At 43.0% G+C, this 27,148-nt stretch overlaps 1 pseudogene; it reads left to right on the forward strand.

Annotated features, from left to right (window-relative positions):
* LOC120564162 overlaps window positions 1-27,148 on the forward strand; it is a 56,818-nt pseudogene that overhangs the window by 5,821 nt on the left and 23,849 nt on the right.

The raw sequence follows: 27,148 nt of genomic DNA on the forward strand, positions 1-27,148 counted from the left end.
TGGTCAACGTGAGCGTCAGGCTGCAGCTATTGCTGAGCCAATAGAGCCGTCTGCCTGCCTGCTGGAGGAAGTGATACAGACGGCGTTTTTTTGGGGCTGCAAGCTGATTGCACTTATTTCCCCCAACTTCTGCATCTGATTTGAAACCTGGAAACTCTGCAAAAACAGCACAGACTTTGTTTCTCTTCTGACAAAAAAAAAATCCTCTCTTCGATGCTGCAGTAGCTGCAGCTGGATAGTGATCTGTTCTCTTTTATTACAGCAGCAAAGACACATCTGGAAATATCACACAAACAAGTCGCAGAGACTCCTCTGCTGTTTGAAGAATTTAAAAAATGTGTCAGCGAGGATCATCCACATCAGTCAAATCATCCAGTGGCAGCGACGGGAGGCCGTCAGATTTGAAATCTTGCATCTCTGTTCTGCCAAATCTCTCTCCGTCTGTCTGCAACCGCTCCGATAAATCAAGCAGGCCTTTGGCTCGGCTCAGACTGGATTCAGGTTTCCTTCTCAGCTGCAAGGACACAAACACACCTTAAAGGGAGAGACGATTTACCCATCATTCCTCTTTCCCAGTGTGTTTTATTTTGGTCCTTAGGAGCCAAATTCATCACCGCTGGCAAACAGTCCCACAGCAGCACGCAGAGTTTTCCGAGGGCTCATTTTACACAGCTGGAGGAGACGAACGGCAGCGCTCCAAAGGAACTACTTCAGCATACAGGCCTACAGGGTCATGGTGGGGTCTCAGGTCACAGGACATTAGTGCCTGGCTCAAGAAGCCAAAGCATTTAGGGCCCTATCTAGCACTCGGTGCAGCGCGGCGCAAGGCCCGACGCAAATGTCTTTGCTATTTTAAGACCGTCCAGCGCCCACGTTGTTTAATAGCAAAGGCACCTGCGCCCATGGGCGTGCTGGTCTTACAGGGAGGTGTGTTCAGGTGCATTCTGGGCGTGCTGGTCTTACAGGGAGGTGTGTTCAGGTGCATTCTGGGCGTGCTGGTCTTACAGGGAGGTGTGTTCAGGTGCATTCTGGGCGTGCTGGTCTTACAGGGAGGTGTGTTCAGGTGCATTCTGGGCGTGCTGGTCTTACAGGGAGGTGTGTTCAGGTGCATTCTGGGCGTGCTGGTCTTACAGGGAGGTGTGTTCAGGTGCATTCTGGGCGTGCTGGTCTTACAGGGAGGTGTGTTCAGTTGCATTCTGGGCGTGCTGGTCTTACAGGGAGGTGTGTTCAGGTGCATTCTGGGTGTATTGCTATCATCGAGCAAAACCCTGGTCTAAAGTCAATAACTCAGCATTTCATTGTTATTTTAACAGAGCATTAGTAAAATGCTCCTAGGCTCGTGCACAGCCATTACAAAAACAAAACAAACATATGAAAAAAAAACAAATCCTCCATCATAACAGCAATGCTCCAAGGTCCAAATGCGCCTGGCTTTTAAAGGGAATGGGAGATGATCTCTGATTGGTTGATTGCATGTTACGCCCAAAACACACCTCTGATTAATGAAGACACTAAGTACAACCCTTTAGAACCAGGCGCCCAGCGCACGGATCCTTTTCCAAACTAGCAAAAGTGGATTTGGACACGCCCTAAACACAACTGCACCAGGCGCTTCACGCCGTGCGCTTAGAGAGCGTCAAGACCAAGAGTACCGACCAAGCGTGTTCAAAAATGACGCAGATGATGACCTAGAGCGTCAAAGATCAGCGCAGATGGAATCATATTGGACCAAGTTGAAAGCCCACTGCGTCTGACTGAGACGTTAAAGGAGACTTTTTTTTTTTTGCCAAGCACTTCTATGAAATATAAACATCTGTCTATGCTCAACATGCTGCTCTTATTTCAGAGAGACTGACAGTTTCTGGAGAGCTGAATAGAAATAAAGCTGAAATAGTTGGAAGCTCACCGGAGCTTCTGAGCACAAAACCATAAGGAAGGAAAAACTTGTGATGATCTGATAGAGGAAGTATGCCTTGGATTGTCCTGACTCATAGTTTATTGTCCTATTTCTATCCTGTATTTGCATGATACAGATTGGACTTCTGTTGAAAGGATGAAATCATTTCTGTCCTCCTTTTTTCCAGGCTGCTATCAGTTTCCTGCCGTGGAAAATAAAGTTAAAAAAGCGCATTGACGTCACTTTCATCATCCTTTATTATCTGGCTTTTTGTCAGACTTTGGCAGCGTTACAAAGTCTTCTACTTCTCCCTCTCTCCGTTCAACTGGCCATCCAGATAAAGGTTGTAATTGAAACCAGAGGGAGGTCCAGAATCAGGAGCAGGGAGGACAGAGGAAGAGGAGGAAAGTTTGAAGTGTGAGGTGAAGGGTTTTGTGTGCCTCCTTCCTCAGGATGGATTTCATTTGTGCCGGTTTCATGGTAATAACACAATTCAAACTGAGGAATGGAGACTAAAGTTACAGATTAATCCAATAGTAAAGATGCAGCAATAGATGCTAAATCATCAAGAGATGTCTACAAGTTTTACAGTGTGTGTCTACGCTCTGACAGTTCAGGGTCAGGCTGTTCTCTCAAACATATTCATATGTATTCCACGTATTTATTACTGTCAGCACCACATTGGCTGCTGCTGTATACGCGTGAAGATCCTCGTTGGGAGGAGGTTGGGGTGGATGTTTGGCTCCTAAAACACAGGGCTTTCACCCAGGAAACAGGTGTTCATGTCCTGAAGAAGTTAAGGAGAAAACACAAGACTTTCACCCAGGAAACAGGTGTTCATGTCCTGAAGAAGTTACCCTTCATCACATACCCTTCACCATACCTAGAGATTGGCATGGGGTACTTTCCATAAAATCATCTCTCAATGCAAATCAAACCAGCTATTAGGCTAACTGAAATAAAACCATGCCAATCTCTAGGTATGGTGAAGGGTATGTGATGATGTGGGGCTATTTTAATTCCAAAGGCCAAGGGAACTTTATCAGGATGCATAGTATCCATGGCTCCATGACATAATTCGCCTTTAAAAATAAAAATCTGCCTGCCTCTATGGGAATTTAACATAGGGGTGTACTGACTTATGGCCCCTGTATTTTAAGGAAGGACATTTATTTATTTACGATACATTATTCATTCACAAAGAAAATTGGTGTCCTTAAAGGTTGGATTTTTCATAATTTTTTGAATTAAGGCATTAAGATCAATTTCCAAAAGAGGATTTTTTATTCCTCTTTTTAGTCAACTTTAGCATGGGTGTATTCACTTATGCACTGTAACTCCAGAAATGTTTTAATCCTGGTTCAAGTTCTCAAACTTTGTTTTGAAAAGTTATTATTATAAAGATTATTACCTACAGTGTTGTCGTTTTGGTTCCATTATACTGGAAGGTGTTGACATTATTTCGTCCCTCCACATACCTGCGGGGACGGACTCGATATGAGGAACACCTGTGTGTAATTTTTTTCCTTTTCGTGGTAAAGCTAAGAAGGAGAAACTAAATGTAGGTTCCAGGCCAGAGGGGCTCTTAGAAGGAAACTCTCCTGATTCCAGGAGATCTTTTGAGTGATGAAGTGGAATTTATTTTGTGGAAGCAGTTAGAGACTTTCCTACATTTCAGAGAGAAGGGAACATAAAGCTCCATTCAGAGGGTTTAATGTGTAATGTGATGGAGAGACAGCAGACAGATGGTTCTTCCAAGAAGAAGTGCTTCCATGTGGCCGTAGAAATGCTGTCTTTACACGCCATTTTTCTGTGATTCATGCGCTTATACTGGTTATATGATTGGTTATACTGGGTAACATTGATGAACCTTGTTGTGTGAGCTGAGTCTCTTTTGCTGTGTTTCAGATCTTCAGCTCTGTTTCAACTTCGACACGAAGAACTTCAAGATCTTCTCTGGGTCCAAAGAAAACCTGTTTGGTTACACGGTCCAGCAGCACGAGGTGGGAGAACGGCAGTGGTGAGAATCCCAGATCACTATTAATCCCCCACGTCCGTAGAAACCAGTCTGTCCACTGGTCTGACTGCATCAATAGAAACCAGTCTGTCCACTGGTCTGTCTACATGTATAGTAATTTAGGCTTTTAAAATTAACGCAATGAGTTAACGCAAAATTAACGCAACTACTTTTTTTGGGTTAGGGTAAGGGGGTTAACCCTGCCCGCACGTTCTGTGATTTCGCTCCGTAGTTTGGGAAATCAGGAAGCAATGCAGCAGTAAAGTTGTTGATAGTTTTGCCAGCAATGCAACTTTCTTGCTAGATTTACAGACTATTCAGACCCTCTTAGCGACCAATAAATAAATAATTTGTAACCATATCAGAGAACGCACGCACGGATAACACACGTGCGTTCTGTGATCTGGGTCTTGGGCCGCGCTGTAGTTTGTAAAAACCAGGAAGTGATGCAGCAGTAACGTTGTAAATGGCCAGCAGAAACAAAGATCCTTGAGCAGAAATAGATAAAGAAAAGGGTCTTTTGAATGGCAAGTCTAGTTTCAAACCCTTCCAGATGGTTCTCTCCACAAGACTAAAGTTATCTGCATGAACTGTCGGAGTAAGTTCAGTCTCAAATACCACCCGAGCGTTAAAAACTTGAAAAATATCCCTTTTAAAGAACATTTAGAACAGATATAAAATGTGCGATTCATTAAAGGAGAAATCTCTGGGATATGTTTTCATGCTAATCGAATGTGACCAGTTTTAGCGCAAACCACTAATTAGCTTACAACGCTATTCGTCTGGGCAGAGGTTAAAGTAAAGAGAAATGTCTATTTCTGTACCACTAACAAGGCTCAAAATATCACCACACTTCCACGGTAGTATAATGAGGGTTCCTACATGTAAACCGAAGCATTGAGAACTTTGTAAGTGTACAGACAGTTTATTAAAAAGATAGATTATAAAGACATTAGCGTTCACATATACAGGCGGGCGCTATCTTTGGAAAACAGTCACGATCAGTCGAACGACGAACGCCGTGCAACCAGTAACCAGTAACATCGCTCAAACACAGTGTTCGACTCGGTACAAATGTGTTATTAACCCCTAGGTTCATTTTGCGCCGGATTTGTCCTTTAAGGAATGATTGCAAGCTCATCATGCGATTAATAGCGATTCAATATTTTAATCGATTGACAGCCTTAGATACCAGTCTGTACGGATTTATTGAACTTTTGGTCTTATGGAACTACTTTGAACTGGCCAATTAATCAAACCAGTCTGTGCTGGTCTGTCGACATCTATAAAATTGTTGATCTACAGTATACAAACTATAGAAACAAGTCTGCACTGGTACATACTTACATATTCCACTCTGTGATTCATTGTCTCCGTCCAGACGTGACATGAGAAATTAAGGTTTGTACTGTATCCAGTCATGTTTAATGATGTTGAACCATAACAGCTGCTTGGATTTAAGAGACGTTGGTTAATTATTTTAGCAGGTGGAAGACTTGTGCTAAACATTGGCGAGCCATAATTTAAAATATGAACACGTAACGAACGTTTCAGCAGAAAACAAAAAATGACAAATTGGCTGAACGTCTGTTTACAAAGAACAATTCCAAATGTCCACCGTGTGATGTAACTGCAGTCTGTCATGTCTGGATCAGATTCATGTGAACACGACAAGAGATCTTCAGATAAACGACGAAATAAATATTATCAACCTTGATTATAATGTTCCGAGCTTTTCTTTTCAAACTTTAGACGTTTTTTTGGACGCTTCAGTTAGTCTGTCTGCTTTACAATGGGAGTATCTGTTGAGTTGAGTATTTGTTGGACTCGCTGTGGTCTGTCAGAAATGTCCTGGGAAAGTTAGAAAGTTTCCAGGAAAGTTGGTTGTTGTTTTCTGTCCCTGTCAGTGAATCACGTTGAGGAGTCGGACTCATGTTGGGAAGACACATTTTCCACCGATGCGTCTGTAGAGTGTAAAGTATCGGGATGTTATTTATTATCCTTTCTGCTATAAATTAGGATTTCATGATCTAGATGCGATCCTATACGGCCACATCGATTATCACTCTCTCTGTGAACAGTTTGTCCTTGGCTCTCCCTCTCCGTCCGTCTTCTGCGAGTGTTTGTCTCGTCTCATCCTTCATCTTTATGTTTCCAGCCTGCTGTCGGATTCTCGAATACCAGAAGATACATTTCAACCTGGTTTCTGGCAGCTTCTTACTGCTGCAAACAAGATGAGATCACATCGTTCTCTCATCTCATGTCACTGCAGTTTGTCTTATCCCAACTAGGGATGCTAATAAGGTAGTAATATTAACATTTCAATATGAAATAGCCATTTAAATAAAGGCTTTTTAACTTTTTGCAAGAAGAGTGCCTTAGACCTTTGTGTTCCACTTCCGAAGAACACCTTCATGATTCGTTTGAAGTTCTGAGCACTGTTCTGAGCATGCATGTATTCCACATATTTATTACTGTCAGCACCACATTAACTGCTGCTGTATAAGAGCGAGAAGATCCTTGTATGGAGGAGGTCGGGGGGATGTTTGGCTTCTAAAATACAGGGCTTTCATGCCAGGGAGCAGAGTTCATGTCCTGAAGAAGTTGAGGAGAAAACACAAGACTTTCACCCAGGAAACAGGTGTTCATGTCCTGAAGAAGTTAAGGAGAAAACACAAGACTTTCACCCAGGAAACAGGTGTTCATGTCCTGAAGAAGTTAAGGAGAAAACACAAGACCTTCACCCAGGAAACAGGTGTTCATGTCCTGAAGAAGTTAAGGAGAAAACACAAGACTTTCACCCAGGAAACAGGTGTTCATGTCCTGGAGAAGTTAAGGAGAAAACACAAGACTTTCACCCAGGAAACGGGTGTTCGGGAGTGTTTTAATCCAAACTCAGAGAGCGCAGACCTCTGTCAAGGTCTGATGTCAGGCTTTACCCCTCCACTTCCGCTCTCTGTATGTTTCTGTTTTCAAAACCCTTTATTTTCGGGAAACAACAACAACCCAGTGAAAACAGGCGAAATTAAACGAGATCAAATTGGAAGGATTGGGAATCTGCGGCCACGCTGTTGTTGTCCTCCTCTCGTCTGTCTGCGGTTGCAGGTGAGATTGTGCAACATTCCCGCTTCTCTGTGCCGTCTCTCTCTCTCTCTTTTTATGATGAATACCTCGCAGTCTTCCAGGATTACAAAATCTCTCTGCCTTTGAAGTCGCAGGTAAATAAGTGGAAGGTATTTGCGTTTGTCTCGATGGCGGGCTTCTCCTGCGTCCCCGAGGCAGAACGGCGGATCTGGAAACTATGTGTTGTGGTTGGTAATTCCCCAGCCTCCCTCTGGGAAGCCCATCACTCCGCTCTGTGTGTGTTTTTAAAGGAGGGGATTTGACATTGTTATTCTGCTGAGTTGTTTTTCACAGCCTGGTGACATTTAACATATCTGGTGTTTGTCTGGGGTTGGTATTCAGAAAGACTCGCTTCAAGTTCTCTCTCTGTCGGTCTTTCCTCTGTGATTGTTCTCAGGAATATTACTTGTACCCATAAACCATCAGGCTCCTATGACTTCTGACCAGTTTGTATGTTTAAACATTTCACTGTTCCTCAAGAATGTGCCGTTTCCAACAGGACCCTCATAAAGACATTCTTTTGGGTTTGTGAGCAGGTTTATTTCAGGTTTTGAACTTCTACTTATGAAAGCTCACAACTAACACTGAATTTAATAGAGCTGTCCTGGACTAAAGACATTCGTAGTTGACTAAAACATGTTTCACGCTTCTTGCGTTCAGCGAGGTCTGGACGGCGATATGTCGCAACAGCCCAGTCTTACGGCAGTCCATGAAATGGTTACGTTATTGAATCTATTGATTCGTGAACAGGACACGATTATGTCGTTTTTTTCGTGTGGTGATTACGAATTTTAATTTAATGTATTTAAATGGGAAGCATATTTCGTGATTACAGCACGACAACGGTAGAGAGTAGCATGAAAAGCCTCCGAGCATGGAGGTTGGTCGGGGTGGAGGATGGGTCAAACAACACAGGACTTTCACCCAGGAGACTGGGGATCGCGTCCAGTGTATTGCAGTTCCCTTCTGCATTATTCTCTTCCTAACCACAACCTTTCCCCGTTGTTGTGGCGTTTCCTGTCCCCGTTGTTGCGTGTCACAGAGACCTCGGATCGTGTCCCTGCGCCCGGGGATCACGTCCCGTGTGGCGGTTCGTCCCGGCGTGTGGCGTTTAATTTCCCCGTTGTTGCATCCCCCCAGAGCAGCCTAGTGTCATGGCAGTTTGTGAAATTTTAACGTTCTAAAATCGTGACCTAAACACAAAATAACGTGACTATTTCACAAACTGCCGTGAGACCGGGTTGGTCACAAACGTGGCCTCGGCGATACCGAGCCCCTTACTTCCAAGATTTTGTATCAACAATGATTGGCGTTGCAATGATTGGCTACAGTAGATAAGAAGTCTTAGTCAACTAAGACCAAAATGACCGATCATCGACTAATCATCTAAGAGGGAGCAGCCGTAGAGGCTAGAGGGTCGTCCCGCAAAAAACTTGAACCTGGCTCAACTTTGGTCACAATTCAACGTGCCATCATCCTGTTAGAAGCCGTGTTCACATACAAGCAAGCAAGACATTCCTGGTAGATTATTTTGTAACATGAATATTTCTTAGGGTGCTTTCCCCCTGAGCCATTTGGTCCGTTGGGTCCCGGTTGGGTCACCCAGGTGAGGGTGTCTGATGATCAGACCCGAAACATCCGATGACCCTGGGCTCATCACTGATGATGTGTCCAAGCCGCATCATCTACAGACAGATGGTCCCCTGAGTTACAGTCACAGACTTTCAGTCCTGGACAACAGCCACATTTAGAAAGAACATAAACCTGTGAAACTGTGGAGCCATGTGTGTTTGTTTGGACGAGGATGTTGCCGTGTCTGTCAGAGGTTGAACCCTTTGACCCGTGTCGACCTCTGAGGTCAAACCTCCCGCGGTACGAGTTTACAGAGACGAGTGTTTATGTCGCCTGGCAACTTTCACGCTGGGATCTGTGTGTGTGTGAGTCTGAGTGACAGAACGTTTGGTTTGCTCTTGGGGTTTTTCTTCTCACATTCAACAAGTGTGCAAACCGACCAACCGAAACCACTAAAACCAAACTGAACACATGGCTGACAAGTTGTTGATTTCTCTTGCATTTCTTGGTTCGTTATTTAGTTTTGTGTTTTTTTCATCAACATATAACCAGGTCCAGCTAAAGAAAATAAAAGTGAAAATTATTTTTTTAATTTCCAGCAGCAGCAGCAGGAACATAAAAACGTCTAAAACATTTACAGAAATCTTCCGGTTTGGATGTCAGTCCTCAGAATCAAAGAGGGAGAGTTTATTTTCTAGAGCTTCTATTCTGTATGTGTTCAACAGTGGCTTTATATAAACCAAGAACTGTTTCAAACTGAACGACAATATAGTTTGTTTATTCCTACTGTCTAATACCACCCATGGGAGCGTTTCATAAATAAGAGCCAGGTGTTGTAAACTTTTGGGGATTAGCCCAAACCTTGGGGGGTTCGAGGCATGCTCACCTGGGGACATTTTTTTCCCAACTGGGCTCATTGAATCCACAAGAGTCTCACCTTTCCAGTCAGACCCAATTTATGCAACTCCAACACTGTTTAGGAACCTCAGTATGCAGAAATATTTAAATACACCATTTTAGAATAGGCAAAAATAACACGTTTATACGATTATGCAAATCTGTAAAGGGGAGACTCGCGGGTAACCAGAGAACCTATTTTCATCAAGATATCTTCAGGTCAGAGGTCACGGGACCCTTTTGAAAATGACCATGCCAGTTTTTCCCTCGCTGCAATGTAGCCCAACTTTGAAACACGTTATTTAGCAACCTTCCCAACAAACTAGCATAGAATGAGTTCCTGATACCAATATGTTGATCTAGCTTTAAAACAGAACCAGCTACAGCCTCTGAAAGACAGTAATGTCATGTCGGCCGAAAAAAAGATTCAGGGATTTTGAGTAAAACCTTCAGGGCTTGGGGTGGCCTAGCTCACCCAGTAAGAGCGTTTGCCCCAGGTTGGCAGAGTCCTGCAGCAGCCTGGGTTCAAATCCAACCTACAGCCCTTTGCTGCATGTCATCCCCATCTCTCTCCCCCTTTCATGTCTATCCACTGTCACTATAATAAAGGGAAAAGCCCCCAAAAAAATAATCTTTAAAAAAACAAAACATTCAGGGCTTGAGCCCCAGAAGCCGCCCTTCCTTCCCTCACTCCCTCACATCTCCTGGGTGAAAGTCCTGTGTTTGTTTGACCCGTCCAGCCCCCCCCAACCTGCCTCCCTACGCAGAAATTTGGCGCTCTTATACTTTGTCACCTTACTTCCAGCTTTGCTCCTGTATGTGCGATCATTGCCGACCTTTTCAAGAAGCTAGTTGAAGGAATGACAGAGGGAGGCTGTGTTCACACGGTCCCACAAGTCTACCACCGCTGGAACACTTTGAATAATAACTACTTTGCACAGCTGCATGCTTTCAGGGAATATTCATTTGTTTTTGAGAATACGGGACAAAACCAGAATTAATTTGCATGGAAACGTAGTCAGTGTCATCACCAATAACAGCAGGAAATAACTGTCTTTTTATGGAAGAATTAGGAAGAATATGTTCTGCACTCTCAATATATATTCCCTCCACCTTTATATATAAACTCCCTGCAGGATTATGCAGGTCCAAACCGTGTACAGTGTTGTTGAAAGGGCCTATAGGAGCTGCAGGAAATCAGTAATTAAGTCACTAATAGTCTAATAAAGCAGTAGCAGGAGAGGGCAGGTAAATGACAGCACCTGTTCAGGAAAGGATCAGCCTGTAGGAGTGATGTCAGAGGCTGAGAGGCGGGGTTGTGTCTGCTGCTGCCGGCTGCAGGATGTGGCCTCTGCGGTTTGTCAGCGCTGCTCTCCGTCATGTTTGATGTGGACGGGTCACACATTAGTTATTTAGCAGATTGAGGGTAAGCGCTCTGCGATGGCATCTCCTCTGGTATGTGACTCAGCCTTTCTTCCCAGAACCGCCGTCCAGACCGCATGTGGAGGCATTTAACACTAATAACCTGCTCGCTGTGTGACGCTGTGGCAGCACGGTCTGACCTCTGAGGGCAGGAGGGGAAAGACAATTTATTAGGCTTCTGTGAGTGCCTACATCTGACAACATGGAGTCTGTGTTTGGAGTTTTAAAAAACAGCTAAAAAAGGTTTTAAGTTTTAAAGTCTCCATGACAGAGAAAGTATCATAATGTCCACAAGAACGTCTCAATCCTGCAGAACGCTTCACTTCTCTTATCGCCTAACTGCTCATAACGCTCATAATTGTGCCAAAATATGAGTTAATACACATCTTTAATTTTAATCTGTTTAAATTCATTGTTTTAGATATGGAGCGTTGGATTTTTATTAGATTCATCTGCACATTATTCCTTTAAAATGACAGAAAATAGTGATGAATGCTTCTCAGAGTTTTCACTTTTCTGATACAAAACAGAAAAAGCAAGGTTATGCACTTTATATATTGGGGCATTAAGAAGCAAAACAAACTTTACAGAGGCAGCTTTCAAGTGTGTTTTAATTCTCAACACAAAGGTTTTACGTAGAGTGTTCCTTTAAATCGGATTGGATTGTGGTGGCACCTGGATCATGGTTGCAGCTCCTGCCGTGGTCCTGCTTAAGGTCGTAAATGCTGCTTGAACAATAAGACATGTGTAGCCAGTTTTAGGGGGAGGACAGTCTCGAATAAAACACTGTTGGGTGATGATGGGATGTGACTCCATCCTCCTGCATCCATAACCTCCATCTCCACAGTTAGTTACTTTGTGCTGCACAGAATAAAGAGCACGTTATTTCCAGCATTGGAATTTCAAATTAGCATTGGACGTAAATTGTGACCAACATAAACATTGTATGGGAATGTTCATGTAGAAGAAATTCAGTGTTCAATTCCCAATAATGATATAATAACTCACTCTACATTATCCCTTACTCAAGTTATTATTAGGCTGTACTCTGTGATGATGATATAAACGTTTATCATTTATATTATCCAAAATGTGTTTACTCTGTGTGCACTGTGTGGTATTCAGGGGCCACATCAAACACACAATAAATCTGCATTATAGATTGAACTCCAGATGGGCATCTGGCTGTTTTTTCCCTGAGGCCCAGCAGGGTTTCTTAGTGTTGGTCTCATCGGGAAAAACCAAAATGCACTGTGTGCTGCTTCCTGCATTGTCTCAGCCTCAGGTGTGTGTGTGTGTGTGTGTGTGTGTGTGTGTGTGCTTCCAGGTTGCTGGTTGGAGCTCCCTTTGAATCCACAGGGAAGCAGCAGACCGGTGATGTGTTCAAATGTCCGCTGGACACCAGGAAGTCTGCAAACTGCACTCGACTCAACCTGGGTGAGCTACGTGCAGATATATGATACATGTTCATCAAAATCACAGCAGGTGTTTGAGGCAGCCCAGAGAGAGTAAAACCGTTTGAAGTATTGCAAATGATTTACAGTAAAAATGACTGACAGCTGAACACTCAAGCATGAAGAGAGTAATCCTGTTTCCAGTTTTCATGCTGCTGCTGTCTTCATGTGGCCAGTGGTGCAGGAAGTACTTTGTTTAATTTTAGTTCAAATACAAAAAATGAACCTTGGGGGATACTCAGATTTCACCTGGTAGAGAGTGTGCCCCATTTGGCGGAGTCCTTGGCAGCGGCACAGGTTCAAATCCAATCTATGCTGCCTGTCATCCCCTTTCTTCCCATTTTCCTATATGTCTACACTATTTAATAAAATAGCCCCCAAAAAATAAAAAATCTAAAAAAACTTAAGCTCAGTACTTTCATTTTAGAAGTTCATGAACCAAACATTGCACACATGAAAGACAAACACTAATGTGTAGTTGAAGTTCCACAGACTGTATCTTCGATGTGTAACGTTTAGTGATGTTTGAATCAGGGGAACTTTCTCTGGACAACGTATCGGAGAGGAAAGACAAGATGAGGCTGGGCATGACGCTGACCTCCAACCCAAAGGACAACAGCTTTGTGGTGAGTCAAAAATACAGAGAGACTCCCTCCACAACCGCTCAGCTTCACTTCAAATGATCATCTGAACTCATTTGACTTTTTGTCTCTGCTGTGTGTGAACGTGTCCTCAGACCTGCGGTCCGCTCTGGTCTCATGAGTGTGGAAGCTCCCTGTACAGCACAGGAATCTGCTCCAGAGTCACCCGCAACTTTAAACCGTCCCACACCATCACACCGGCCCTGCAGAGTAATCATTACACATCCACCCAACCATCCATCCAACCAACAATCCATCCAACCATCCATCCATCCATCCATCCATCCATCCATCCGTCCTAACATCCACCCAACCATCCATCGAACTAACAATCCATCCATCCATGTGTCTTTCTAACACCCACCTATCCATCCATCCATCCATCCAACCATCCGTCCATCCATACACCTATCCATCCATCCATCTGTCTAACATCCACCCATCTGTCCATCCATCCATCTATCTAACATCCACCCACTTATCCATCCATGTGTCTTTCTAACACCCACCTATCCATCCATCCCTCCAACCATCCATACACCTATTCATCCATCCATCTGTCTAACATCCATTCATCCATCCATCTGTCTTACATCCACCCATCTGTCCATCCATCCATCTATCTAACATCCACCCACTTATCCATACATCCATCCATCAATCAATCCATCTGTCTATCTAACAGCCACCCATCCATCCATCTGTCTATCTAACAGCCACCCATCCATCTATCCATCCACCTATCCATCTGTGTAACATCCACCCATACATTAATTTAGCATTCTATCATCCATCCATCCATCTTTCTAACAACCACCCATCTGTCCATCCATCCATCTGTATATCTAACATCCATCCATCCCTCCATCCATCCATCCATCCATCCATCCATCCATCCATCCATCCATCCATCCATCTGTCTATCTAACATCCACCCATCCATTGGTTTATCTAACATCCATTCATCCATCTGTCCCTTCAACCCTCTGTCCATCTAACATGCATCTACTCGTTCATCCATCCCACCATCTGTCCATCCATACAATCATCCAACATTTTTCCATTCGTCCTAGATATATAATGTAAACTAAGTTTCTGTTACTTTCTTCTTTTTATGAATGAAAATAATAGATGTTAAAAGGGTAGGTTTAATAGGCTCAAGCTTCAGCCTTCACCTTTTCAGTCCAGTTTTGTTTCCGGTAAATTATTTTTGCAAGAAAAAGCATTAATGTTATGTTAATGTATTGTTTTTTAACTTGAAGGGTGTGAGACGTTTATGGACATCGTGATCGTTCTGGACGGTTCTAACTCGATCTATCCATGGTACGAGGTACAGGACTTCCTCATCACCATCCTGCAGAAGTTCTACATCGGCCCAGGTCAGACGCAGGTCGGTTCATCGCTGAATTACAAAAAGACAACATGTTCTCACTACCATCGCGTGAAATAGGGATACTTGGTCAGGTGCCTTTGGCGTTGTTATTGACGCTAAAAGTCTCCTTTAGCATCATATGTAAACGTGCTTTATCTAAACGTGCTTGGTCGGGACTATTGGCGTAACTTTTGAAGCAGGTTAAGGAAAAGGTCGTGAGTGGGCTAACGTTTCCATGACACGCCGGACAAGAACGGGACAGTTGGGTTTAGGTAAAGAAGAACGGGACGGGTAAAAAAAATGGTAAAAACCATAAATGATTTGCATTTTATCTAATACATCTAGTATCCATAATTAATCATGAGGTTTGAGAGTTTGAAGAGGTCAGTCTCTTCACCACGCAGGTAAACCCTCCCTGTAATTGACTGACTGGGGACAAAAACTCGGTTGACTCTCTGCATATTTTCTAAACTTAAAACTTAGCGTGAAAACTGAGCATATGAGGAGTAGTAAAGTAATATCCCAGCATGCAACTGAGACCTGGAAAATGTGCAAAAGTAGTAGAGGCAGTGGGATATGTTTTGAATCTGGGGCTGGGTTCAATCATTTTATAGTGTCCATCCCTACATTCAACAGATCCTACTTGATCTCACAGAAATACATGAAAGACCTCTTAACACCACGAAACGTAGTTGTGACACAAAATGTGTAAAACAGACGCGCCGACACCATGGAAACAATTTAGGTTTAGTTCATAATCAAGTTCAAGTTCAAGTTACTTTATTTGTTCCCCAATGGGGCAATTTGTTGTGCAGCAGATAGTACAGTACAAATCACACACAATCACACACACAATACAGAGATTGTCTACCTTGCAGGCATAGTCAAAAACAATAAAAAAACAGTAAACAAACAATAAATAGTAAGTCAATAAGTTATCTATGGTTCTTTGTAGAATTAAGAAGTAGAATGGCTGCAGGTACAAAAGAGTGTTTATATCTGTTGGTTCTGAGTTTTGGGAGTTTAAAGCATGATCCAGATGGCAACATCTGAAATTCAGCCTGTAAGGGATGAGAACTATCTGACAGGATAGATTCAAACCTTCTTAGCATCTGCTTCTGATAAAGTTCCTCCAGGCCTTTCTGCTTAGAACCTGAACTGCAGCTGTTCACCTTGATTAACCTGGAAAGGGAGGGTTTAGTTTTAAAGTAATGACCCCCACCCACCCACCCACACACACACACACACACACACACACAACCTACCTCCTTTCCTGGACGCTAATTTACGAATCCTACTATGGCCACGCCAATACCCGCCCTTCAATAGCAGCTCAATTGGTTGGGGTTAGGCATTGACCTCGAGTGGTTAAGGTTAGGATAGCCGATTGGTCAGGGGATAGGACCTGTACATGTAAGCATGGACGTCTGGCCAATAGTAGTGTGTGAATGCTATTGAAGGGCGGGTCTTGGCGTGGCCATAGTAGGATTCGTAAATTTGCTACCAGGACATTTGGCGCTCTTATACTTCCTCACCTTACTTCCTGCTTTGCTTCCGTCAGAACTACTATGGCCACTAGAGGGCACCGCCACTAGAAACCCAAATATCAGAGTGTCAGAATGATGCTGGAACAAACCACAAAACACGCGTTTTTTGGGGAGGACGGTCTCATTAGGTTAGTTAGTGGTGTGCTGGGTTCAGGTTTGGACTGAGCTGTGTTTTCGCTGCAGGTGGGTGTGGTTCAGTACGGCTCCACGGTGGTCCACGAGTTCAGTCTGGCTGAGTACCAGACGGTGGAGGAGGTGGTAGAGGCCGCCCGGAGCATCGACCAGCGGGGCGGCGAGGAGACCAGGACGGCACTGGGCATCAACGTGGCGCGGTATGTGACACAAAGCCATCTCCCTCGGGAATAAGAAATCCCACACAGTACACACCGAGCAAGTTGATTCACAAATCAAAAAGTTTCTTTTCTTTGCCGTGCAGGTCGGAGGCGTTTAAGCGCGGCGGCCGTCCCGGCGCCCAGAAGGTGATGATCGTGATCACAGACGGAGAATCTCACGACAGTCCGCAGCTGGTGCAGGCCGTCGCCGACAGCGAGAGAGACAACGTCACCATGTACGCCATCGCTGTGAGTCCGAGACTCTTTACCTTCAAACCCCAAAACAAAGAGGGAAGTCCCTCTCCTTTCCAGTGGACCACCACAAGACCAGAATTGGAGAAAAAAATTGCCCGGTAGTGAACATGGAGAGACAAATAATTATTTCATCCAGTTTGAATTGAGCCATGAATTCAAACTGGGGCTTTGCGCAGCGCAAAGACCGACGCAGTTGTCAGTTTCCCGTCCAGCGCCGTGTCGTGTTAATAGCAAATGCACCTGCACCCATCTTTGTACCCATGGGAGTACTGGTCTTACAGGGAGATGTGTTCAGGTGCATTCTGGGCGTGCTGGTCTTACAGGGAGATGTGTTCAGGTGCATTCCGGGCGTGCTGGTCTTACAGGGAGGTGTGTTCAGGTGCATTCTGGGCGTATTCCTATCTTGAAGCAGCGGGAAGTGTTCGCACCGTTGACCAACAAAAACCTGGTCTAAAGTCAATAACGCAGCATTTCATTGTTATTTTAACAGAGCATTAGTAAAATGCTCCTAGGCTCGTGCACAGCACGCACACACTATGTTTGTTACACACACAGGGACACACAGCAGCACACACACATGCAGAAGACTACAAATAAAAACATTAGTGTAAATCCTCCATCATAACAGCAATGCTCCAAGGTCCAAACGCGCCTGGCTTTTAAAGGGAATGGGAGATGATCTCTGATTGGTTGATTGCATGTTACACCCAAAACACACCTATGAATTAATGTACAACCTTTTTGAACCATGCGCCAGGCTCACAAACCCTTTTTTTCCGCCGTCAAACTAGCAAAAGTGGATTTAGACACGCACCTACGCCATGCGCTTCACGCCGTGCGCTTAGATCATTAAAATAGGGCCCAGAATGTTCGGCAATCTAAAAGATCATTTTATAAGCAAAGAAAGTCTTAGTTTGCTCAATGATCCCCCTATTTTTCTGAAAATCCTAGACATGGTTGTGACCTGCACTTCGTTAGTGCTTTCTGATTAGCCAGATGAGTGTTTGTATTGAAGTAAGAGGCTGCTGCGGCCCGCTGTACGGGTTGAGCAGAGGCTGCACAGTTTGACCAGAGGGCAGCGGCCACACACCAGGCCGCCAGATGGTGTTGCTAAGAACTTTGCAATGTATAACTATAATCAGACCGGCCCTCACGGCATCGTAACACTACCGGCCCACCAGGAAAAGTCCCTACTCTCCCGATTGCCACTCCGCTACTGGTACTACAACAAACTGAGACTTTCTTCACTTGCAAAATTAGCTTTTAAACTGACGAACATCATATTTGTAATTCATGGCTCAATTCAAACAGGATCAAAAAACCACTTGTCTCTCTCCGTTCACTACCGGATTTCTTCTGAAATAATGTTCCATTGAGTCCACCTGAAGGGGAGGGACTTCGCCTCTCTGCTGACTTCCCGTCTGGTCCTGGTTCACCTTTCCGTTTCTATGAACTTGGACTTCCTTCTTCTTTCTTCAGATTTGGGTTCTGTCCATCCATCCATCTATCTAACATCCACCCACTTATCCATCCATCCATCCATGTGTCTTTCTAACACCCACCTATCCATCCATCCCTCCAATCCCTCCTGGGATTTGTTTTCTGTCCCTGGACTTTAAAACCTCCGCCCTGAGTGTTTCCTCTGTGTCCCTTCCAGGTTCTGGGTTATTACAACCGTCGGGGAATCAACCCCGAAGCCTTTCTGAAGGAGATAAAGTTCATTGCGAGCGACCCGGATGAGAAGCACTTCTTCAACGTGACAGACGAGTCAGCGCTGAAGGACATCGTGGACGCGCTGGGAGAGAGGATCTTCTCCCTGGAAGGTCAGCACTTTCAATCTTTGTTGATTGGTCGATTGTCTGACGCTGCAATTAGTGATTACGAAACACTCCTAGCTAATGAGTAACTCCTTCTAAATCACTTCCTAAAACACACTTTTATAGACGTGCTTTTATGTGATGTCTTTTGTCGTCACTTGACGTCATTAATCATCACTTGTTAATGCAATTTCATTCATTCACACAATTCCAACGACGTCAGAAATACAGCTAAATTCACCCAATTTTCATTCTGGATCATCGCTGAAAAAACAGACAGCAGATTTCGTTGGGTCTGCTTATAAGGTGATAATATGTACATTTGTGTTTTGTCCCCAAAAGATTCAGGTATGCAGGTTTTAACCCTTGTGTTGTCTTCCCCTCGACCATGCAATGTTTCTTTTCTGGGTCAAAATTTAAAATTAAAACCGTAAGCCACTTTTTGCTTTTTTTGTTGTTGAGTTTTTGTCACTTTTCCCGATGTTCTTATCACTTTTTTATGATGTCTTTGTCGTTCTTTTATAAATTTTCTTCTTCAAATGCTACAAAATTGATTAAAACACCCAAAGTCTATGAAAGTAGTGAACTGATCATTTATTTTACATGTGAAGAGCGTTGCATGGTACCATCCATATTTTTTTTTGACAATTTGGTTGAGAGAAACCCAAATTTCTGATATAGAAACTTTTTGAAAATGGGTCAAATTTGACCCGAGGACAACAGGAGGATTCAATGAGCTTGCAGTCCATTCATTTGCCACCTGTTGAATCTGTTATTTTCTGCTTTATTCCACTGAGAATTCCCTCTACTTGCTCCACTTTCTTCACTTCACTTTCTATCCTCCATTTTCAGAGATAGGTACAATCTGCTTATGTGAGCTTTGGCTGCTGTTACTTTTATACGGCTCGGCTGTAAGATTGACAAACCAAAAGAGAAACCTAACGGCTGCTGCAGAGAGCTGTAATCTGGGCGGTTGATCCCCGGTGGGAACAGCTCTACTGGCATGACCTTTTACCCTTAACCCTTGTGTTGTCCTCCCGGCTAAAAAAATAATGTGACACTTTTTTCAACATTCTTTTGCATTTTGTTTTCACTTTTTTGTCGTTTTTCAGACTTTTCTTTCCTTTTTTTCCACCTTATGTTTTTGTCGCTTTTTGTGATGTTTTTTCCCGATGTTTTTTTCGATTTTTTTTCGATGGTTTTTCCAATGTTTTATTCCGATTGTTTTTTCTCCATTTTTTTTCGATGTTTTTTCCGACGCTTTTTTTATATTTGTGTTTGAGTGATTGTAACTTTTTTCAAAATTTTTGTCACTTGTGACGTTTTTGCGCTTTACGTTTTTTTTTTCCCACTAACACCAAATTATAAACACTAGTTTTACACATACTCCACCTCATTTATATTAAACCATACCTAATTGTTTTTGTTTAAAGAGCAGAAATGTGCTATAATGTTGAATAAAACACCCACAATTCAATGAAAGTAGTGAACTGATCTTTCATTTTACTTGTGAAGAGCGTTGTATGGAACCATCTGCATTATTATCGGGCAATTTGGTTGAAAGAAACCTATATTTCTGACATAGAAACGTTGAAAATGGGTCAAATTTGTCCCGAGGACATCACAAGGGTTAAAAAGAGATTAATTTATAAGTGAAAGTAACGGGATGATGATGATGATGATGATGATGATGATGATGATGATGATGATGATGATGAAGATGTTGTGTGTGTTTGTGTTCTGCAGGAACCAGCAGTCAGGGTCGAAGGTTCGGCCTGCAGATGGCTCAGGCTGGTTTCTCCTCACATTTAGTCAAAGTGAGTAGCTCATGTTCACATCTACATCCTTCTGTTAGTTCAGTCCACGCTCCTGAAATCAGTTCGGATATTCCCAATAAGGCCTTTTTCCGAATTAAGCATTTCCTGATTAAGGATGTGTCGATATTATTCAGTTTTTAGAAGCATTCTTTGGACGTATATACAGCGCGTTCAGAATCTGCGTCTCAATCGGGGTTTTTACGATATGATACATTACATCTTTTATTGTCAGCAAGGGCTGAAATTCTTTTTGCAAAGCATACATGAATAAAAACAGAAAATTACATGAACATACACACAGACAAGGTCTTGGAGACTTGTAACCCTGAATAAATATCGCACTGGATTTAATGTAGCTGGTTTAACAATAGGATAGATTGATGTATGAAAGAGTTTTTCAGTCTGTTGCGATTGAAAGAATGAACTCTAAAGTGTCTGTTTGAAAGCAGAAGCTGATATTGTCTGTGCAAAACAAACTGCCGTTTGTTACAGGCCTCTTGCCGGTTTACGGCGTACGGTCAGCTCTGTGCATTGCTATGGTTATTGGACACAAACCAACCAGCCGACAGTTTACAGGGCTGCAGACCCGATAAGAAGGAGAAACGCAAGAACGGGACATTTGGGTTTAAGAAAATTAGAATGGGATAGTTGGGTTTAGGAAAAGAAGAACGGGACAGTTGGGTTTAGGAAACGTGACACGCGGGACACGATCGCCCGAAACTCACGAACTGCCGTGAGACTGGGTTGACAGTGTGGCTGATTATTTAATCATGTTTTATTTCCAATTATCTGTCTTTAAATGTCCCCCAAATCATTGCAGGATAACATCCTCATCTACTTTAATTTGTAGAAATAAGGACAGGTTTAAGTTTTTTTCTCAATGCACTAATGAACCACAGAGTTTCCTTCAGTAAAGCAAATCTTGCTCCAATAAAATCAGCAGCAACCGGAGCAGAGTTGTGTATTTTATTGATTCTGATTCCAACAGAAACAAAAGTTTGAACTCTGGACTATTTGTATCAGTCTGATCCGAACACATGAAGTCCCAGTCTGGTCCTGGTCCTGACAGAAGTCTAAAGCTGCAGAATTAGAAGCTTCTAGAAATATTTCTGTTGTTTCTCGTCCAGGGACAAATCGTATTCCAGAGTAAAAAAATGGTGTCGTGGAAACTTTCTATGTGTAACACAGAGCAGATGGTTTTCCTGAACGTAGAGCTGCCAACAAACCACACACACACACACACTAAGGCAGAAACGCACACACACACACACACACACACACACACACACACACTAAGGCAGAAACACAGACACACGCACACACACACACACACTAAAGCAGAAACACAGACAAACACACACAGACACACACTAAGGCAGAAACACAGACACACACACACACACACACACACTAACGCAGAAACACACACAAACACTAACACAGAAACACAAACACACATTAAGGCAGAAACACACACACACACACACACATAGACACACACACACTAACTCAGAAACACACACAAACACTAACGCAGAAACACACACACATACACACACACACACACACACACACACACACAAACACTAACGCAGAAACACACACACACACACACACATTAAGGCAGAAACACACACAAACACTAATGCAGAAACACACACACACACACTAAGGCAGAAACACACACAAACACTAATGCAGAAACACACACACACTAAAGCAAAACACACACACACATAGACACATACACACTAACTCAGAAACAAACACTAACGCAGAAACACACTCACACACACACACACATTAAGGCAGAAACACACACAGACACACACACACACACACTAACTCAGAAACACACACAAACCCTAATGCAGAAACACACACACACACACAAACTCAGAAACACACACAAACACTAATGCAGAAACACAGACACACACACACACACACTAAGGCAGAAACACACACACTAGCGCAGAAACACACACACACACACACACACACACACGCACACTGCATGTATTATTAATGATGCAAACCATCAGAGACAGACAAATATCCAAAGTGTTTCCTTCTCTTCAGAAAGGTAAGAAAGTGAGATCAGGTTGGGATCAGACTGATGTGGAAAACAGACGACCCAGAATCCTCTCTGGCCGAGTCACCTCCTCCTCTCCGTCCTGCAGCAGCGGTTCTGACGTTCGACGATGAATGTGCAGATTCTGAGTGGGCCTGTGTGCAGCTGCAGTCGCCAAGGATTCTGTCATCCACTGCGGCCGCAGAGCCTGTGACTCACCGCTTTAATAACTCTCATATTTGGAATTTACGAGCACCAGAGTTCATGCGAGCGTGCGACCGGCTGCACACACGTGTCGTGAGACGTTTAAGGATGATACTGAGGCTGCGGATGGCTCAGTTCCTGTTCCTGTTCCTGTAAATGATCTTTATTTTAAAGACTATCACACAGACAACGTTAGTAGGATGTTACCTGATCTCATGAGGTGTGGGTCTACAGCATCGAACTGAGACCTGAACCAGCTCGGTAGCCCAGTATTTGAAGGAATAAAAGCATCCCTCCATAAAATGTCAAACTACTCTTTTCAGATCCGAGGTCCCTTCTCCTCAAACAGAAAAACTTTTATCCGATGATGTAAAGCATGGACGGCCTATTTGAGGGGGGCTGAAGCGACCCTATAATGTTCCTAAGCCCCCCAACTAACAAGACAAATAATATTTTTCCACTACGTTGAAACAATCTTTCTTCGCCATTTGTGTGTCTACAATTCAATTCAATTCAATTTTATTTATAGTATCAAATCATAACACGAGTTATCTCGAGACACTTTACAGATAGAGTAGGTCGAGACCACACTCTATAATTTACAAAGCCCCAACAATTACAGTAATTCCCTCAAGAGCAACAGTGGCGACAGTGGTGAGGAAAAACTCCCTCTTGGGAAGAAACCTGGGACAGACCCAGGCTCTTGGTAGGCAGTGTCTGACGAGCAGGTTGGGGATGCGATGGTAGTATGGCGTAATAGTCACATTAATAATGGAACAGTGACTTCAAATGGTAGTCGTAGTAGTTCAAGCTAGAAGCTAAGTTGACTGTATTTTTGGAGAAATGAAAGAAGAGAATATGCTTGCTGCTTCTTAGTTGTTCACATCTTGGCTTCTTGACTGGCTGATGACATAACAACAACATGACATAGTTCTAATTAGGGCTCCACAATATATCGTTTTTTTTTTATCATCATCGCACCATCAACTGCCGCAATATACATATCGTGAAAGGTTGCGACATATCGCGATAGACACTACGAGATTCTTTGTGTTGGTTGAAAGAAAATAACAGTTGAAAAAACTGCACTTAACTGTCATTCTTTTTTAGTAGTGCCTGTCATTGTCAATTCAATGTTCAATTTATTCAATAAAAGAATGTTAGAAATGATTATTTGTTTTCAATTCAACAAGCAATTTGTTGAATTTTAAAAGAATACTGAAAGCAACAGAAAAGTCAGAACTGAGTACACTCTAATATCTGTTAATTTATCGCAAGTAATATCGTTATTGCAATATTCAACAACGTCATCGCGTATCGCATATTTTCCTCACACCGTGCAGCCCTAGTTCTAATACAGTAACAAAAGATGCAAGGGCAAAGATTTTGCATGCACAAGTTTTGCATACCCAGGGGGAACAGCCCCCACCGCCTGTCTTTCAATCCCAGTCCCAGTCCCAGATGAAACGTTGACTTGGACTTGACGCCGGTGATTTGGTAATTTGAATTGGACTCGAGTTTTATGAGCTGAAAGCCTGACCCTCCTGCTCAGTGACGGAGAGTTTAGCCTGCCGGTCGCTCTGACCGTGACCAGACATGAATCCACTCGGACATTATGAGACTGCTATTGACTTTCTAACTTAATACTTTGAGTACATTTTGATGATAATACTTTCACTTTTGAAGGAGTAAAGCAGGGGTGTCAAACTCATTTTCCCAGAGGGCCACACTGGAAAGAGAGAATCCCACCTAGGGCCAGACATGGAGGGTTTATTGACGTGCTTTTGTTACTGCATGTCACTTTTTTTTAAAACATTTTGGTAGCTTTTTTTCCTCATTTTTGTTGTTTTTGTTCCGACTTTTTTGTGGCTTTCTCAAACATTTCTCACCTTTTTTGTAAATTTGCTGCTTTTTCTGACATTTTTGTTGACATGAAGCCCTACTAAAGTCATCAAAAGATTTCCTTAGCCATCAGAGAATTTAGCAAATCAAGCAAAACAATGATACATATTTTTTACCAACAACTTGTTCACAGCCTGAATATGAAAACTCTCTCTCTGCTTCTGTGGGAATTTCTGAGTCTCAGAGTCGGCAAATCTGCCATATTCTGCTTTGAATGTCAGGAAATTGCAGTTTAAAAAACACTTTCCTGTGTTTTTGGTTTGGCGCACAACTAGGCGGGCCAAAATTTATTGTGAACCCAAATTGATAAACGGGCCGGATCTAAATCTACAAGGGGCTGGATTTGGCCCACAGGCCTTGAGTTTGACACATGTGAGTAAAGGATCTGCATACTTCTTCCACTTCTGTCCTCTGATTTGACTCTACAGTATTCTGATAATAAAGTCGCCTCAGAGTGTTTGCGATGCACAGTGCTCAGATGGTGAAATCTGTCAGGAACTGCGTAGTGGGAACATTTATGTGTCCTGTTACTCGAGCTGCATGATGGGAAAACCATTTCCAGTCAGCATATGTGAAAACAGAACCACCTCAACAATTCATTCATTGATGAACACATAAAGACATCCAGGTTTTTACTGGGACGTCATTCATGCGCTTAGAGTTCCTCTGATGTTGAAATCCCCGTTCTCCCGTCAGGATGGTGTTCTGCTCGGGGCGCCGGGCGCCTACGACTGGAACGGCGCCGTGCTGAAAGAGACCAAACATGGGAAAGTGGTTCCTCCAAAATCCTCCTACAAGGACGAGTTTCCAGACGAGCTGAAGAACCACGCAGCTTATCTGGGTAATGAACCTCTAACTCTACTTCTTTTAAAGGTCCCAAATCATGCACTTTTCCAGGTTCATTCTTGTATTTTGGTTTTCTACTAGAACATGTTAACATGCTTTAAAGTGCCCATATTATAAAAAAAAAGAAAAGATTTGGGGTGTTATTTTGTGTCTCTGGTGCTTCCACATGCATACACATTTGGAAAAACTCCATCCATGCTGTTTTGAGTGAGATACGGGTTTCTGAATGTATCAGAAATGAGACATGTATTCAGTCTCCGGGTGAGCTGGTCCAAATCTGCACGGCTTTCTACGTCTCTAGTCGAGACGAGGGGCCTAGGCGGCTAACCGTTAGCATGCTAGCTCATTCTCAATGGCAAAACACTGCTACAACACACACTAGTTCACCCTCATCTCCAAAAGAACTACTTCCATGTGCTCCCTGTTCTGCAGGTATTCCACGCAAAGTGTGAAGTGCGCCCTGGTTTAGAAGAAGTCTCCCCGCTAATCCTGCCTTGTACTGACTGAAGTTGGAGAAACAGCTAGCTAGCTCATGTAGTCCTTACCTAGCTACTGAGCATGTGCGAATCTCAACAAAGATGGAACAGAAGTGTGATGTCTCACTCTGTAGCTAAAACAGAGAGCTCAACACACAGGGTGAAAAGAGGAGCTGCAACAAAAATATGGTGTTTTTTAAAAATTAAACCATGTAAACCTATTCTGGTACAACCTCTAAATACAATTATGAACCTGAAAATGAGCAGAATGAGCGTTTTAATATTAACCCCTTGTGTTGTCTTCCTGTTGACCATGCAACTTGTTGTACTCCCAGGTAAAAAATTTAAATTAATAATTTTTTTTGCGCTTTTTTTTTTACTAACACCGGATTCACCACAAACATCAACTTATCACCGTTAGTTTTACACTTTTTTTTGGAATTCATAATCAATACACCTCATTTATATGAAATTATACGTAATTTTTAGTTAAAAAAATCTGAAATAATGAACTATTTTGACAAATAGTTACGGTTTAGTGGATAATCACAGACTGTCACAGTTTAGTCAGGATACTGTTTAGAAAGTGAGAGATTTCATAGTTTGTTCAAATGCTATAAAAATGGAATAAATCACCCAAAATTCAATGAAAGTACTGAACTGATCCTAAATTTGACCTGCGATGAGCATTGTATGTAACCATCCGTGTTATTTTTGGGGCAATTTGGTTGAAAGAGACCCAAATTTCTGATGCGGAAACTTTGAAAACGGTCAAATTTGACCCGAGGACAACAGGAGGGTTAAAAATATATATAATATATAATACAGTCTGTCTGTAAATACCTATATTTACCCTCTGTTTGATATGCAAACATCACTGCCTCCATCTCTGCCACAAGAACGTTTTAAAACACCAAACACAAGCTCTGAACTGCCCGGGAGTTTGTGGAACAGCTGACTGTTTCCTGCAACAACAAAGCCCTCGCTATGTCTCGCTCCTCTCTTTTCTTTCTCTCCTGGGAAATGAAGCTGCCTTCAAGTGCGGTCGGAAACGTCGAGATCTATATACGATCTGACGGAAAACAATAATTGTGAAATATATAGTCTATTTGTGCTTTGTTGGAGGGGTTAAAGAACTGTTTTTTACTCCGGTCTCAGGTTACTCGGTGGGTTCGCTCGTTTCGCCTCGCGGCTCGCAGCTCTATATGGCTGGAGCTCCGAGATTCAACCACACCGGGAAGGTTATCGTCTTCTCCCTGAGGAACACCGGAAACCTGACCATCCTGCAGGCGCTGCTGGGAGAGCAGGTCACACACACACGCGCATGCACACACACACACACACACACACACGCACACGCACACTCAGATCTGATCTGACAAAAATTCTAATATATGTTCCTAAAGATGAGAACAATGTTCCTACAACATTTCGAACTTTATCCAAACCCTAGCATGCTTTTTGGGGGCCGTATGGAGCCCGC

The sequence above is a fragment of the Perca fluviatilis genome, chromosome 8 (assembly GCF_010015445.1).
Source record: "Perca fluviatilis chromosome 8, GENO_Pfluv_1.0, whole genome shotgun sequence".
Lineage (NCBI taxonomy): Eukaryota > Metazoa > Chordata > Actinopteri > Perciformes > Percidae > Perca > Perca fluviatilis.